Raw genomic sequence first — 16704 nt, 5'->3', positions numbered from 1 at the left:
TTGTCACCCATGCTTATGAAGTTAGTATAGTCTAGTAGTGGAACCACAAAAGCAACTAATAATATGGCAAAGAGCAGTAAATGATATTAAAAATCTTATTAATTTATTAAAAAAGACAATGGTTATTTATATTTCAACAATATGACATGATCTTTATACTTTTAATACAGTGCCTACTGCTCATCGGTTACACATTACATTTCCATACAATTTTAATGAAATCAATTTAAAAAACATATAACAATACACTTCATATAAAGTATCATAAAATAAAACCCAAAAGTGGGGTTGTCGACGCGTTTCGGTGGATAAGGCTCTTGGCCCCACCTTCTTCAGGACAATTAAAACAACATGGATCTGTGGATGAAGGAATCCAGAGTGAAAAACCATACTTATATGCAGTTGCACCTTGATCATACATTTATAATTAAAAATATATATTCTCTGCTTTATTATTTGCCACCTATGGTTATCACTAGACTAAAGTTGTTTGGTGACCACCCATTAAAAGTTCACATTCATACATCCATGTGGCCATCCCTTTATACAGTCAACCATCTCATACTGATGTTTCATACCTGAACATATTCAGGTCCATATTCATAGTTATTATTGGATATGTATTTGGTCAAGGTCTTGTCACCGTATACTTTATGCGGGCACTTTAATTCGACAGGGACCTAAGGATGAATTGTTATCATCATTATCCTTGTTCCATTTATGCATGATTTGTAGGAGGTAGTTAAAATGGAATAATACCTGTGTTCACTTATCACAATGGCTTCTCAATTCTTCTATTATTTGTCAAGCTTCATGGGAAAATAAATTATTTCAGCGATCGCTTTATTCAATTACGACCTATAGGGAATTATAAATCATCACTCAACATATAGGCCTTATGTTTATCGGAGAATATGCCTATGTGAAGATCTTTATTTATAATTTTAGTTTTAACACACCTGTAATTCCTTATCTGTTTATCTGGACCGGTGTGCTCTCGTTACTGCATTATCTGTTGGGACGCAGTGTCTAAAATAAGAGATAGGACACATTGTTCTCCTATACCTAATTATTCCCTCTTTCTGCATTTAATCTTATTCAATCCCGCTTACTCACCTTGAATTATTGTATCACAAGTATCAATAACTTCTTGCTGTTTCTGTCTCTTGTTGTTCTTAACTGGCTCAGCAGGTGTACATTTGAGGTTATATTGCCTGTTGCATAAAATAGATATAAAACGACTTTTTAAGGCTCTATTGTTATCGATTTAGTAATTCTAAATTAATCAGTTATATTTATTCCTCACCTATTGCAGCATGAGGACAGATCACGAGTAAGATATTCTATTTTGCTTCTTAGGCGGGGCTGTAGTTCTTTTATTCTTCTTTGTCTTTATACCTATAGTGCAAAGTATATATTTAAGGCACTCTTGCAGAACGCTGTTATAATTTAAGCTACTGCTGTGATTGGCCCATTGTCTGTCTTAATGTTCTAATCTGCAAGGGCGCCCTTTTCTTTATATATATGTATCTCCCCAGGATCAGAGTTAAAGTCAAAGCAGACGTCCTTGTCTATATGTTATTTTCCTATCTCACCCCTCGAGTACCACGGTTAGTCTCATGTTTAATAACAGGGCAATACCGATTTTTCACCAAATTGCCGTATTTATTCTGGGCATTTGGTCCTCAAACATATCGTGATTTAATATGCATGGGTTTAGAAAGCGGCTTCAACGTGTCGGTGTTTCTCCCCATTTCTTAATTTCTTACATTTTATGACAACCGCATTCGGGTTATAGTTGCCTGTTCTAGCGTCTTAGTAGAAACAACGGATGCATACTTTCCTTGCTCCGCAATGCATTCTCTAAGTAACTATAACGTATAGGCATATTTTCGCTGTTTTTAATTTAGTACTGACCACCTACAGGTTACCGTTAACTTTTTCTAACGTTTAAGTGCAAAGAAAGACTATCCCTTCCCCGCAATTGACCCTCGCTTACCTCCAACCTTTATCGTGTTGCGCTGCCACCGGTCTCTCTGTTCTTAAGGTGATGAGACCATCTTTCGCGCTGATTTTATACTTCCGGGTTAGGTCGTTTGCAGACACAATACAGGTCCTGTTATTGCCCGTTGCTAAATTTGCCGCCATTTATAAGTGTGTTTTTTTGGGCTTAATCATATGTTTATACCCTTTACCGATTCATTCAATATATCGCCTTTTCTTATATTTAAATTAATAAAGGAAATTACGGATGAATAAATTCTTGTTTTGAGCAATATATCTTTATCTTTATATTCCTTATGTATATTTAATTGTGTACAGATTAAAATAAATACACGAGTGCTTCATTATTCGTACCCATACTGCGGGATCCATATTAACTAAATCGCTACATAATTCTAGTTATAAGCAAACAGGGTTTTTATATATTCATGATATGGGAGAAGGTCCTTTCTGTGTTTTATCTGTACATTCTCTCCCATTCCTCGCGGTTATTCAGACCTTCAGTGTGGGTTTTAAACATACACATATAATACTGCTCGCGCATTTTTCGTTTCTTGTCTATATTACCCCCTCGCCTCGAGATCGTAACTTTCTCTAGAATGCACCAACGCAATTCATCCACTCCATGGTTGCATTCTGCCCAATGGTCCGTTAGGGGGGCATTCCTCTTTTTTGTTCTGATTTCGGTCCTATGTTCATTCAATCTTATCCTAATTTCTCTGCTTGTTTCCCCTATGTAGCCCAAGCCACATGGGCACATTATTAAATAAACAACATTTTGAGTCTTACAATTAAACATATTCTTAGCAGTATGTGTGTTGTTGTTTAGTGTGATCTTTTCACCTTGGATTATTGATTTACAGTTTACACATGTGCTACATGGGTATGTGCCTGTCAGTTTTTTATTCGTCATGACGCCGATCTGATGGACCTCATTTTTATCTTTATATGTTCTCACTAATCTATTCCGAAGTGTCCTATTACATCTATATGAGAACAATGGTTTCTCAATCCTTGCAGAATTATTCTCTTGGAGATAGTTCCAGTTTCTGTTTATAATATTTTTTATTTTGTTACTGATTACAGAGTAATTAGAGACAAATACTATTTTGTCAGTTTTGTCACTTTCTCCACTCTTTTCTTCAAATAATGCATCGCGATTGTAGAATTTGGCTCTTTTGTATGCTTTCTTTATAATATTCTTGGGGTAGCCCCTATTGTTCAGTTTAATTTTTAATTTTTCTGCATGAATCTCAAAATCCTTTTTATTCGTGCAATTTCTGAGGAGCCGCAAAAATTGGCCGAAGGGTATATTATCCTTCTGACATCGTGGGTGGTCACTGTTATAGTGGAGCATCGTATTGCGATCGCTCGGTTTTACGTATAGATCCACTATTAATTCACCCTCTTTTGTTTTTATTGTGATATCAAGGAAGGCACATTCATGTTGACTCCTAGTATGAGTAAATTTCAGATTGGGGTCCCCACAATTGAGCCATGCAATGAACTCCAATAATTCAACCTCTTCGCCGTCCCAGACGAAGAATATGTTGTCAATAAAACGTGACCAATTTGTCACATTCTCATAAAAAGGCGCTGCTTGGTTGTATATGTGCTTGTTTTCAAAGGCACCAACATAGAGGCAAGCCAAGCTGGGTGCACAGTTAGCCCCCATGCTGGTGCCCTTGACTTGACAATATAAGTCTTCCTCAAAGAGGAAAATGTTGTTCCTCAATATTATATCCACTAGTTCCACTATGAAAGTGGAATGTTCCGTTAGATATCCATTTTCATCCATAAGCAGGTCTCTAATGGTTTCTACTGTGGCTGCCTGCGGTATATTCGTATACAATGATTCGATGTCTAGTGAGACAAGCTATTGTTTATGCTCATCGAATTTAAGACCTTCAACTTTCTTAATTATTTCATTTGTATCTTTGATATACGATTTCTGTTGGGCTACCATGGGTCTGAGAAATTTGTCCACATATATGCTCAATGGTTCAGTTAGGGCATGGGTACTCACAAACTTTCTCTCAGGGGCCAAATTTACAGTGTGGTTTATGTCCGAGGGCCTCACCGGTGGCGGTGGGGTCAGTGGGGGAAGGGGCGGGGCTAGAGCAAAAAAAAAAACTGTGACCATGAGGTTGATCACAGGTCCCTGCAGTGGACGCCTTCGTCCACTGAGCCACCAGACCCGGCATACACACATCTCTCGCTCTCTCTCGTTCTTTCTCCCTCTCTCTGTCTCCCTCCCTCCCTCTCTCTCTGTTTCTATGTCTCCATCTGTCTCACTCACTCTGACTGTCTCACTCCCTCTCTCCCTCTGTCTCACTCCCTCTCTTCCTCTGTCTCACTCCCTCTCTCACTCTTTCTCACTCACTCCCTCTCTCCCTCTGTCTCACTCACTCCAACTGTCTCACTCCCTTTCTCACTCTGTCTCACTCACTCTGAATGTCTCACTCTCTCTGTCTCCCTCTCCATCTCTGTGCCCTCTCCATCTCTGTCTCCCTCTCCATCTCTGTCTCCCTCTCCCTCACTCTGTTTGCCTCTCCCTCAGTTTCCCTCTCCCTCACTCTGTTTCCCTCTCCCTCACTCTGTTCCCTCTACCTCAGTTTCCCTCTCCCTCAGTTTCCCTCTCCCTCACTCTGTTTCCCTCTCCCTCACTCTGTTTCCCTCTCCCTCACTCTGTTTCCCTCTCCCTCCTTCCCTCTGTCTCCCTCTGTCTCCCTCTCTCCTTCCCTTTCCCTCCTTCCCTCTGTCTCCCTCTCTCTCCCTCACTCTGTCTCCCTCCCTCACTCTCCCTCCCTCACTCTCCCTCCCTCACTCTCCCTCCCTCACTCTCCTTCCCTCACTCTCCTTCCCTCACTCTCCTTCGCCCTCTCTCCCTCGCCCTCTCCCTTCCTCACCCTCGCCCTCACTCTCCCTCGCTCTCCCTCGCCCTCACTCTTCTTCGCCCTCACTCTCCCTCGCTCTCCCTCACCCTCCATCTCCCTCCCTCGCTCTCCCTCTCCCTCTCCCTCTCCCTCACTCTCCCTCGCCCTCACTCTCCCTCGCTCTCCCTCTCCCCCTCTCCCTCCCTCACCCTCCCTCTCCCTCATTCTCCCTCTCCCTCGCCCTCACTCTCCCTCGCCCTCACTCTCCCTAGCCCTCACTCTCCCTCGCCCTCACTCTCCCTCGCCCTCACTCTCCCTCGCCCTCACTCTCCCTCGCCCTCACTCTCCCTTGCCCTCACTCTCCTGCCCTCACTCTCCTGCCCTCACTCTCCCTTGCCCTCACTCTCCTGCCCTCACTCTCCCTCGCCCTCACTCTCCCTCGCCTTCACTCTCCCTCGCCCTCACTCTCCTGCCATCACTCTCCTGTCCTCACTCTCCCTCGCCCTCACTCTCCTGCCCTTGCCCTCACGCTCCTGCCCTCACTCTCCCTCGCCCTCACTCTCCTGCCCTCACTCTCCTGCCCTCACTCTCCTGCCCTCACTCTCCTGCCTTCACTCTCCCTTGCCCTCACTCTCCTGCCCTCACTCTCCCTCGCCCTCACTCTCCTTCGCCTTCACTCTCCTGCCCTCACTCTCCTGCCCTTGCCCTCACTCTCCTGCCCTCACTCTCCCTCGCCCTCACTCTCCTGCCCTCTCTCCTGCCCTCACCATCCTGCCCTCACTCTCCCTCACCCTCACTCTCTCCTGCCCTCACTCTCCCTCGCCCTCACTCTCCCTCGCCCTCACTCGCCCTCACTCACCCTGACTCGCCCTCACTCGCCCTCACTCTCCCTCACCCTCACTCTCCCTCACTCTCCTTCCCTCACTCTCACTTACCCTCACTCACCCTCCTCCCTCTCCCTCTCCCTCTCCCTCCCTGTCTCTCTCCCTCCCTTTCCCTCCCCCTCCACCTTGCCTGTGTGTGCCCAGGCTGAGACAGCTTCAGGGCACACACACACATGCAGCCTCACCGGAGCACTTCACAGGTCTTCAAAAGACCATTCGTATGTTAATAAGGCTTTGTCACCTCTTAGCCCCCTGCAGCCGCACTCTGACTGCGACGGGACTCGCCCGGCCCCCACAGAGCAGCAGTCCGAGTCGCGCTGCTGCAGGGGTGTTTGCTGACACTCTGTAAAAAAACAACAACATTTAAACACGGTTACATGTCTGCAAGGTCCGCGGGCCACCAGGGAAGGCTTGCCGGGCCGCTGACGGCCCGCGGGCCGTACTATGAGTACCCGTGAGTTAGGGAGTTCAAACTAGAGACTATAGGTCTCATTGGCGGATCTGAAATACACTTATGCACTTTTGGGAGCCCGTAAATAGCGGGAATCACAGGATGGGTATTCAGTAAAAAACCACATTCATCTGGGCAGATAATTTCATCCTCTTTTGCCATATCCAAAACATTTTTTATATGTCTCTGTAATTGCCGCCATTCCTCCTGCGATGAGGCTCTATAATGTTCTTTTACTGTTAGAAGGGAGAGCATTTTGTCTCGGTATTTATCTGTCTCCATTAGTACAATACTGCCTCCCTTATCTCCTGGTTTTATCGTTATAGTGTTACAAGTTTCCAGGTTATTCAACGCATCCCTGCATTCTTTTGATAAGTTATTATTGTACAAAATGACCTCCTGTTTCAATAAACTCTCTATGTCTTTCTCGACAGCTGTTTCAAAAAGTTCCACACTTTTACTAACCATGGTTCTAGCTGGAGTCCAAATAGATGGTGTTTTTCAGCCTGACTGATTGATCTTTTCCGGTAGTGACTTGTGTTCAAAGAATTTTTTAAGCCTCACTTTTCTAAATAGACTCTTAACATCTTTCAAAATTTCATAAGCATTGGGTTTCGATATAGGTGCATATCCTAGTCCTAGATTTAAAACTTTTTCTTCATGGCCAGTCAACACCTTTTTAGATAAATTAATAATAGGGGCCTTTTCATTTGTTAGCAGTCCCATCTTTTCTGGCTGCGTGTGTTCATATATGGGGGTCTGGCCTGTGGTGCGTGTCGATAGTAATTGCCCCGACCTCTCCCCCGTGGTACATAGTTCCCTCTTTGTTGATTGTGTCCTAAAAAAGGTCTCTGGTCTCTGTTTTGTACTTGGTTTACTTCTGTCCTATGTCTATTCTCATTATGTGAATCTTCTTCGGATTCAGTACTCACATAGGAGGTATCCGAGAAGCTCACATTTTTCTTTTGACCCCTTGGACGATAAGGATACCAGTTTTTGTTTTGATACTGATTAGTTTCTTGTATTGGTGTATCATAGTAATGCTTCTTGGTGTACGGATATACTACCTCCGTATTGTATTTATTTATATCTTTTTGCAGCTTGTTAGTTTTCTTACCAATAAGGTAGTCTCTATATCCGTTTACATCCTCCGCTATCTCATTCAGTTTTTTCTTTGCTTCTTCTAAATCGTTACTGTAACTACTTTTAATTTCGGCCTCCATTTTGTCTAGATCTCTTTTTTCTATGATGATATATTCCTGTGCCGTCTCTATTATTAAAAGCATCCAGTCTCTACTGCATCTGTTTGCTATAAGAGTCCAATGTTCAATACATTTTTCATTCTTCACGAATAGGCCTGGTTCATTCCTTACTTGTAGGCCCACCGGAATTATGCCCTTTCTGCAGTATTCAATTAAGAATTCGGAGTGTAATTCGGTACGTATCATCTTTTTCTTTAAATTCCAAAAGGTATTCCATTTTTCAGAGTTGCCATCAGAAATGATGGAAGCGCTAGTACCTTTCGCGCTACCACAGATCCATATTGTTTTAATTGTCCTGAAGAAGGTGGGGCCAAGAGCCTTATCCACCGAAACGCGTCGACAACCCCACTTTTGGGTTTTATTTTATGATACTTTATATGAAGTGTATTGTTATATGTTTTTTTAATTGATTTCATTAAAATTGTATGGAAATGTAATGTGTAACCGATGAGCAGTAGGCACTGTATTAAAAGTACAAAGATCATGTCATATTGTTGAAATATAAATAACCATTGTCTTTTTTAATAAATTAATAAGATTTTTAATATCATTTACTGCTCTTTGCCATATTATTAGTTGCTTTTGTGGTTCCACTACTAGACTATACTAACTTCATAAGCATGGGTGACAAATTGTGAAAATGTGAATGTGTGTATGACAGCACCTTTCTTCTCATAGTGGGACACTGTGTCCCGTGAACAGGAAGTAAAAACCCAGGGAATACCTATATATTCTTTGTTTTGACTCTACCCAGTTCCCTTGGGTCCAGAGGGTACTCTCTTTCCTTGATAACTGAATATACATACCCCACTGACTTGTCTATGCTTGATTTGGAAACCCGTGTGGCTGATCAATCACATTTTTCATTTGTCACTGGCTTTACCACATCAAAGTCCCCTAAAAAAGTTTTGATTTTAGCTACTTGGTTTAAAAAACATTTTTTGATTCCCCCTTGGACTTATATTTGGCTGGCGCTTTTTTCAATTTTTTTATTCATGTCCATTGGATTTGTGGTGTATTTTTTTCATTTTGTAAATGGACACTACGTTCAAGAAAGAACTACAATTAGACTAATTGATGGAACTTTAGCTCCTCACTCCTCTTCGCACAGAATGAAGAGAGACCAGACTTTTGTGAATATCACTGCGTGGCCCGTTTTAGATGGGATTGTATGGGATGCTGTAAAGTTCCAGATTCATGGTCCCACAGAGGTTATTAATGTCCCCAATGTACTTCGTGTTTCTATGGTGGATGTGGTTAAACAAAATATTAGCTCTGATGATTGGGACGTCCAGGCCGTAGAGGCTCTATTTTCTGATTTGAAATATTATGCTGAAGATTTGTATCTAGATTCTGCTAATTATGGCAATTTATTCTGTTACCGGCACTATGGAAGTCACTTTCTGCATAAAGCAAACACGTTTAGAAATGTGGTAAATTACACTCAGTGGGAACATTGTCCCGCGCCTGTTGAAGGCAGCTCTAAAGCTCTTTTAAAAAAGTTTTCTTATTTTACTAATATTTATCCATCAAACCCTGATGCATTTTATTTTAGGATGACTGAGAAGTCCTCTTCCAAGGTTAGACTTACCCACACAAAATTACTGTACTCTAAGTCCTTTATTGACCAGTTGGCTGTTGGGGGCTATGAGCTGTGGAAAGATACAGTTGATCTTAAATCTTTTTGGGGTTCTAAAAGTTGGCAAGTGCAAGGCACCGAGGCTTTGCATTGTGCATGCCTCATCCCGAACCATATGTTGTTTCTGAATGCTTCTATTTCTCAAACCACCTGCTTTGCATTGGCTACTTCTAAAAAATGAAATGCACCTTCATTTCCTGATTTGGGTGAATATCCCCATTGGAATAATTACACCAGTATTTCCTTTAGTGATTTACAAGCTCTGCTGCGAAATTCCTCTTTTAATATTTCCTGCATGAATCTCGAAGTCTGGTTGCTGTGGCAAAAAAGTGCAGATTCCTGCCAGAACCGTTTTCTGGGTCTGACCCCATGCTATACAGAGGTTAGAATAGATCCCGGATTTCAGAGTCAACATTCTGTCACCACCTATTCTGTAGGCAAGTTGTGCCAGAGTTGGCTCAAACACTCTACCTTGGCGTCAGTGAAATTGCATTTATCTAAACTGACTGACAACGTTGATTTGAATGATTTTGTGAAAGGTCCTGCATCTGGCAGGTCGAAAAGATGGTTATATGCTGTTTACAACGAGGTTTGGAAACTGTCCCAAATTGAAGCTGCTTCTAGGCTCAGGGCTATTGATCAGGCCAATTTAGAAAAAGTGCTAGCCGTTGTAGATAATAGCATTAACACTCTTTCTTCCCGTATTCACACGTTAGATAATATTGTTTCATCTGTCGTTGATATTGTACAGGAAGACGTTGCAGTTCTGTACCATGGACAAAATCAATTGCGTTCTATTATGCAGTTTGCATGGACTCTTCAAACGTTAAAATCTGGGAGGGTGCCTTGGGAATACATGAACACAACATCTTTATTTTTGCCTTTTAATTTGACTGTTAAACAACAATTTATGTCGATGAAAGATGCCACTTTTTCACTGTTGCATATTGAGAAATTGGAGCCGTTACCATTCTCAGTGGCCGAGTCGAATTCTGCAGTTTGGCTTATCCATGGGTTAATAACTCTACCTTTCCCTCTGTTCAAATTTGAATTAAGCATGAAACACTATGCCATAGGCAGATTTGAGCCTTTAGGTGGCGCTTTTCTCCATGAAGTGTGGAATCTCCCATTTACATATAGGTGCTTGAGGGAAGGAAAAGAAGTTTATTTAAAAGGTGAAGACTGCACTTCCACGCCAGATCACTCATTAGTAGAAATTTGCAATTGCACGGTTTGTGTAATGTGCTGGCACCAAATTTTGAGTGCGTTCTGAAAGGCACCCCCACCTCGGCTATTACACCAACTTTCACGGTGCTTGCGAACTGTAGTTATTTGTTATTAAATAATGAAGATTGCTGTGGTAAGCTTGCGGGGATTCCGTACATTGTTACTGTTTCCCAACGTGTAGTTTGCTGTAAAAATGTTCTGTTTCCTCCTCCACATGGGAGGCTCGATGTTTCCATCTGGCCTTCTATTCCAACCTTGAAAGCAGAGTTCAAACAAGATGAGTCGAATAGGGGCTCTTTTGTCCCAGAAGGAAGTCGCCCTTACATCTGCGTGTGAAACATTTGTCCTTCACTTTGCTAACACTCGTACTGAGGAACATGCCTTATTAAATACATATCTGCCCCTGCATTTCGGTGCTTTGATGCACACAATCTTTAATGCCTCTTCTACCACGGGCCTGGCACACTTTTTTAAAGTAGTAGGTTCTGGCCTTGTGACCTCATTCCAAGCAATATTTGGTGTGATACCAGCATTTTTTCCTTTGATTTTTTCGAGTGTCTTTGGCGGTTTCCCGTTAATTCTCGCTTTGGGAGCGGGTGTACTGCTGTTAATTTGCTTGCTCCAGAATGGAAGCACATTCTCTGTCCTACAACGGTCTGTCCCGGCTGCTCCAGCTTTGTAACCGGATGCTTGAATACTATGGATCGCTACCTCTGGCGACTCTGAATGTGGCGTATGGTTTATCTTTCCGGTTCTCTTACTTTACTTGCGTGCGGCCTGTTTTCCATTGCCTGGATTGCGGATTTGAATGGGCCCTGTATTTGTGTTTCTGCAACACGGTGTCTCCTGACCCGGAATTTAATCTACTAATGAGTCCCTTAGTTGCTCATGAACTAGATTGTTCTGGTTTCGGGATTATGGCCTGCACAGTGGCTCATGGGGTCCTGGGTAATTGGAACATATGGACTGCGGCCCATGACTTTCTGGCACGCAGTTATCTCAAAGAAAGCCTGAGTTGTTCTCTGATGGTGCTAGAGGCTCCGGCTATTGAAGAACATATATGTTCATTTCCATGACTGAATTGGATGGCTGTAATGTTTATGGATGATGACAACGACTTCCTGTTGGAGGCGGTTGCGACATACAGTGCCTATACACTGTTGGATTGAAGTGAGACTTTTTTTGCTTCATAGACACGTACAGGACTCGTGATGTTTTTCAATAAATGTATTTTTTTTTACATTTTTGATTTGAGGTCTTATTCACACCATGACCACCTATGAATGTTTTAATAAATTAGATACTTATTAATTCGGATTTTTACTCCCAAATATCAAGTTTGGCAAAATTTCTGAACTTGGTTTTGTCTCATTCGAACTTGAACTCTGCGTTCTATACATATTGCCCCTTTTATTGAGCGTTCTCCGATCAAAAGAGGGTGTAGTGTGGCCCAAGGCCTGTTTTGCACACATATTATGTTAGCATGGCTTATTAGAAGTTTAAATGCCATTTTACTTTTTGCTGCTTTTGCACACAACACTGCATATAGCTGTTTTTGTAAGTTAGGCTTCGTGAATGTCTGCACACGAGAAAAGGCTTGTGTTCCACATCCCTAGACTTACATTGTGCCCCTAGTCTGCACAGTGAGTGCTAAAGTCGTCAACGTTATCATAACATGGTAGCTGTTGTTCGAACTGATCGGGTAACATTTTTTACACACAACAAATGGCAGCTGTGAGCCTTTATTATTGCACAGTTGCCATGATTACACACATTTGGAAGATTTTCCGTTTCCAGGGATGCAGAGAGCTTTTGCTGATCCTGATGTGATTTACTCTTGCTAAGCGAGAGGTAATGGGGTCCCCCATATAAGCCTGAGAACTTCTTTAGTTTATAATACATAGTTCCTATATAGGGAGGGTGTTATAACTAGACGCTATAAGACCTGTTTTCACCATCATTGTAATATGATTCCTCCTTTTGTATTTTATGGAGTTGTAACCATGCTGACCATATTATTTTTAATCATATGTTTGCTTATGTTGACTAAAATACTGCGCTTGAGAGCACGTCGTTAAAATATATATTTTAACCTTACAGTGTCTCTTTATTACTCCTGTTGTGGACTGGTATGAGAGTATAACAAAAGAGTGTTCTCACTTCCCACCATTCCTGAGAGGGTCCTAAGTCACATGTTCTAGGTTGTCTAATCATTGGTTACTTTGCTATAGGACGAAGAGCTAATGTGACACTGATGCTAGCTGGTTGGGGTTTTCTAGGTACTGAGGTAAGTTTCTGGTACACCACAATTCACTGACGTCCTAGGTGTCTGTGCACAGTTCTGTGTAGGAGCAGGATCCTTGCAACACTACCAATGGTTTTAGACACATTCCCAGACGTACTAACACTAGGAAACCTTGGAGTTGTCCCAATGGTACACCTTCCCAGGGGAGGTGTAACAAAGAGAAATATGTTTATTCCTACTTGTTATTTCCTCTTTCTGTGTGTGTTGCAATCTGCAGCACACTTAGAAAGAGGAAACAATCTCACAGGATTGTTTCTGTGCAGGAAGGTGTCGCTTCCTGCACATAATAAGCCTGGCTGTAACACTGACACCCTTGCACCATGGTGCAAAGGAGCCTGTGTTGGCACTTGACAACCACAAGGGCGCTAGCACGAGAGAGAAAGAGCAGGAATGTGCCATTTCTTAGTAGTTATGGTGCATTCCTGTCCTCTTCATTTGAAGCAACAAAACAAGTTGTCTTGCTGAGCTGTAACAAATATTAGTAAATCTGCTCCCACAGTATATAGGGAAAGCTGGCATCCTGCCAAGTTGTCAGTTTCCGAGTTCATGAATGTGCTGAATAGTACCTCTTCTGCCCCCGATTCTGTGTGCTGACAGCAAAACAGAACTGCATGTAATAGGAATGCAGAAAAAAAACAGGAATGAGAAAGAGAGAGAGATGTAAACCCCAGACTGGACTCAGACATTCTCTCAGTGGGCGGGACCGCACAAACAGTTGTTGTTTGAGCTAGCAGGAATGACACATCTGTACAAAAGGGCGGGATTGGTAAGCAGAATGCAATAGCAGGTGTGGTTCTAACAAGCATGAGTCAAACTGGAAACCAGCTGACCGTCCTAGGATGCTGCTGACAACACACCGGTGCAACTGTAAGGAGTAAATTATGAGAAACAGGGCACAGTATGACATAACAATGGACGATTAAGAGGAAAGCGATTGGGAATATTGTGGGAACTGAACAGGTGGAACACAACAAATTTGAGGGAATGAAGCATGGGTCAAACTAAGCAAAGATCCAATGCAACTAAAGACTCATTGCTAGGCAAGCTGCATGAGTCCCCATAGGCTTTCTAAAGGGTTCTGGGTCCAATGGTCTAGAACTGATCACAACCCCCAAAGAGAGTAGTGGAGGGGTCGGCAGTTAGCTGTCTATAGTTCAGAATCTTTTTCAAGTTTTCACAGACCTGTCTTACATCTCCTTCAGCCCCACACAGCAGATTGAGTGGTATTTTTGTCCCAAGTCTTTATCATTACACTTGTCCACACTTACTCATCTGTCAGGTGTCCCTCTTATAATTAATTAATTAATGGAAATTCAAATATTATACCAAGGCCCATAATACATAAAGTGTTCAGAGTCATAATGGGTGAGTGCAACCACATTCTGTGCTCTGGGCCACGTTGCTACTGCAGATGCTTGCACTGCTTTTTCTGTATTACAGGCTGCACCAGCGCTACATGTGCGACCCCATTCAAATGATGAAAAATTTGCATTTGTGCCTATGCTGCATTAGAGACTCTACACAGAGCCAAATGAGCTGCTAAGGGGCACACTGACTGTGTGACACATTGAGGTGGCCAGGGTGACTAGGTAAATAGTGATAAAGGGTCCCAGGGACCCCCTCCAGTGGTCACTGTGAATGTGAGGGCAGTCACTGACTGAATCCATATGCAGGGGGGACTTTGTCCCCGTTAAATTGCAGTGTACGTTCCTGCCGAACAGTAAAAGGCAGACTGGCTGCCTCAAACAGCTGGTTCACATTTCAGTAATGTTCTTCCTTCAGAGCAGCTCACAACTGTGCTGGGGCAACACATTAACTGTAATAGGATGCACTGTTCCAGTCCGTGCTGACATACCCATTTAAAGGTGTACTGTGGAACAAACAAAGACTGTACATCGTTTATCAAATGCAGGTCCTGATCTCCTACCACCACACCTTACTTTTCAATGCATCCTTTGCTCATTCCCATAAAAATAGAAAAATAATTCTTGGGATTCTTTCAATTTTTCCCACCTCACTCTTGGAGTCCCTCAACCTCTCCTGCTCTGTCAGGATAAGAACTAGGCTCTGGGCTTAGCTCAGGCATGGCCGGTACAGGTAACAGTGGTGGGGTGGTAGGGCGGGGTGGGGGCAGAGCAGGACGGGGAAGTCTACATACAACGGTATAGGGAAAAGAAAATAAATAAACAAAACCACTTACCTTGCCCTCGCTGCATCATCAAGTCAAGCGCACGGTAGGAGGTTATATTTATTTATTTATATTCCCTATGCCATCTTATGTCGATGTCACCCCCTGCCCAACTCCACACCTGCCCCGCCTCACTGCTCCACCATGCTTTCTTGTACCGGCCGCGCCTCACATAGGCGCAGTTCTGCAAGGCAGAGCCACTGCCGAGCTTGGTAACAACTCAGGGGCATATTAACAAGAGAATGGCGGAGCACAGCGTTAAACTAAAATCACTGATGCCACACTCTGCTATTCTGAAAACAATGGAATGTGCCTTATTCGCAAGAATGAAGCACATTCCTGCCTTTACCATAGTGCTGGCGCTAAATTTAGCTGCCTAGTGCCAACACAGGTTTCCTTGTACTATAGTGCAAGGGTGCCTGTGTTGCGGGAAATGATTGCTCATGTACAGGAAGGCCCCTTCCTCCACATAAACAATCAGTAATTAATCATTTCTCGCTGTTTCGCCAGGTTAAGACCAAGTTTTCCCTGGTCTTATTTTTGACGCTGCCTCCCATTTACGCAACCCTTGTAAATTGGGGGAAGCATGAAATCAATGGGTGTTGTGGCCGAATGCCCATCACAACACCTATCGCCTGCCCATTTTACACAAAGTGCTGCGTGAAAGGGGGCCTTATTTACAAGGAGGTGTTAAGCCACGTTAAGTGGCTTAACACCGCCTTGCAAATAAGGCGAAGTGCTCATAAAAAATGAGGTTCCTGTGGCGATAAGCCCTTGTAAAACTCAGCACAGAACTCTGGCCCTAAAGCTCCTGATTTAGCCTGGAGGTGCCCCTTCCCGTACCCTGCAGGGTGCCCCCCCTCAAGTTTCGTTACGCCAGTGCCTTGTATATATGCCCCTGAATACTTTCAGGTGATGTATACAGATATGAAGGTGGATGGGGAGCTACCCACTGTTGACATCAAAGCAACCATCATTCCAGCGAGAACCAGGAGTACCAGGACGGGTGGACCAATGGAGGAGTCTGCGGAGTCAGCTCCGCAATTTCACTAGTTCGTCACATCCGTCGGGACCCAGAGGAGTCTGTCTTCTACTGCATCCCAGCGCTGTGATGTCATGGCAGTGAAAAGACTATTGCATGAAACCAGCGAGCTGTCGGGGACATATTGCGCCTTTTTTTTTTACTGTTTCTCTCGCAAGCCATATACAATCTATACATTTTGCCTTACGCTCATTTATATATACAGCCTGTTGTATTGTGAACGGTCGACACAAAGCAAATCTGCCCACACTTTCTGACTTTGTAATAAAGCCAAAGGAGACTTAATTATCTTTAAAAACGTGGGATCAGACTGCGTCTAAAATGTATGGCGATAAATATTCGCTTTATTTTTCACAAGCAATATCCACATTTTTGAACAGTAACAATAATACCAAGTGTGAAAAGGACGGTGTACAGATATGAAGGCGGATAGAGAGCCATTCTCCGGTAGAAAATATGTTTCTTTGCAAGAACATTGTTGATAGACGTAAATTGTGGTTAAAAAGGAGGGGTCTTTTGTTCTTCATCTATTCTAGGTATCAAAGCAGATAACCAGAAAATGACTTTCCTGTATCTATCAAACATTCTATTATTCCTTCAATCGTGTGGAAGTTACACTAATAGGCACATAGCGCAGTTTTAAAGACTCTTATTTCTTTGACTTTCCATTTTTCTTTTGTAGTGCGCAACTAAAATATATGGCTCAGATAATATGGTCCGAACTACTTTTCTCTCACTCGCAATCTGAAACTGGAGCCATAAAAGCTTCAAGAACAAATTACTCCTTTTATGTCCGCTTTTATTTGTCTATAGCTCTAGCAGCAAA

This window comes from Lissotriton helveticus, chromosome 4_1, assembly GCF_964261635.1.
Source record: "Lissotriton helveticus chromosome 4_1, aLisHel1.1, whole genome shotgun sequence".
NCBI lineage: Eukaryota > Metazoa > Chordata > Amphibia > Caudata > Salamandridae > Lissotriton > Lissotriton helveticus.
The sequence above is the reverse complement of the archived record's forward strand: the minus strand, read 5'-3'. Positions refer to the sequence as shown.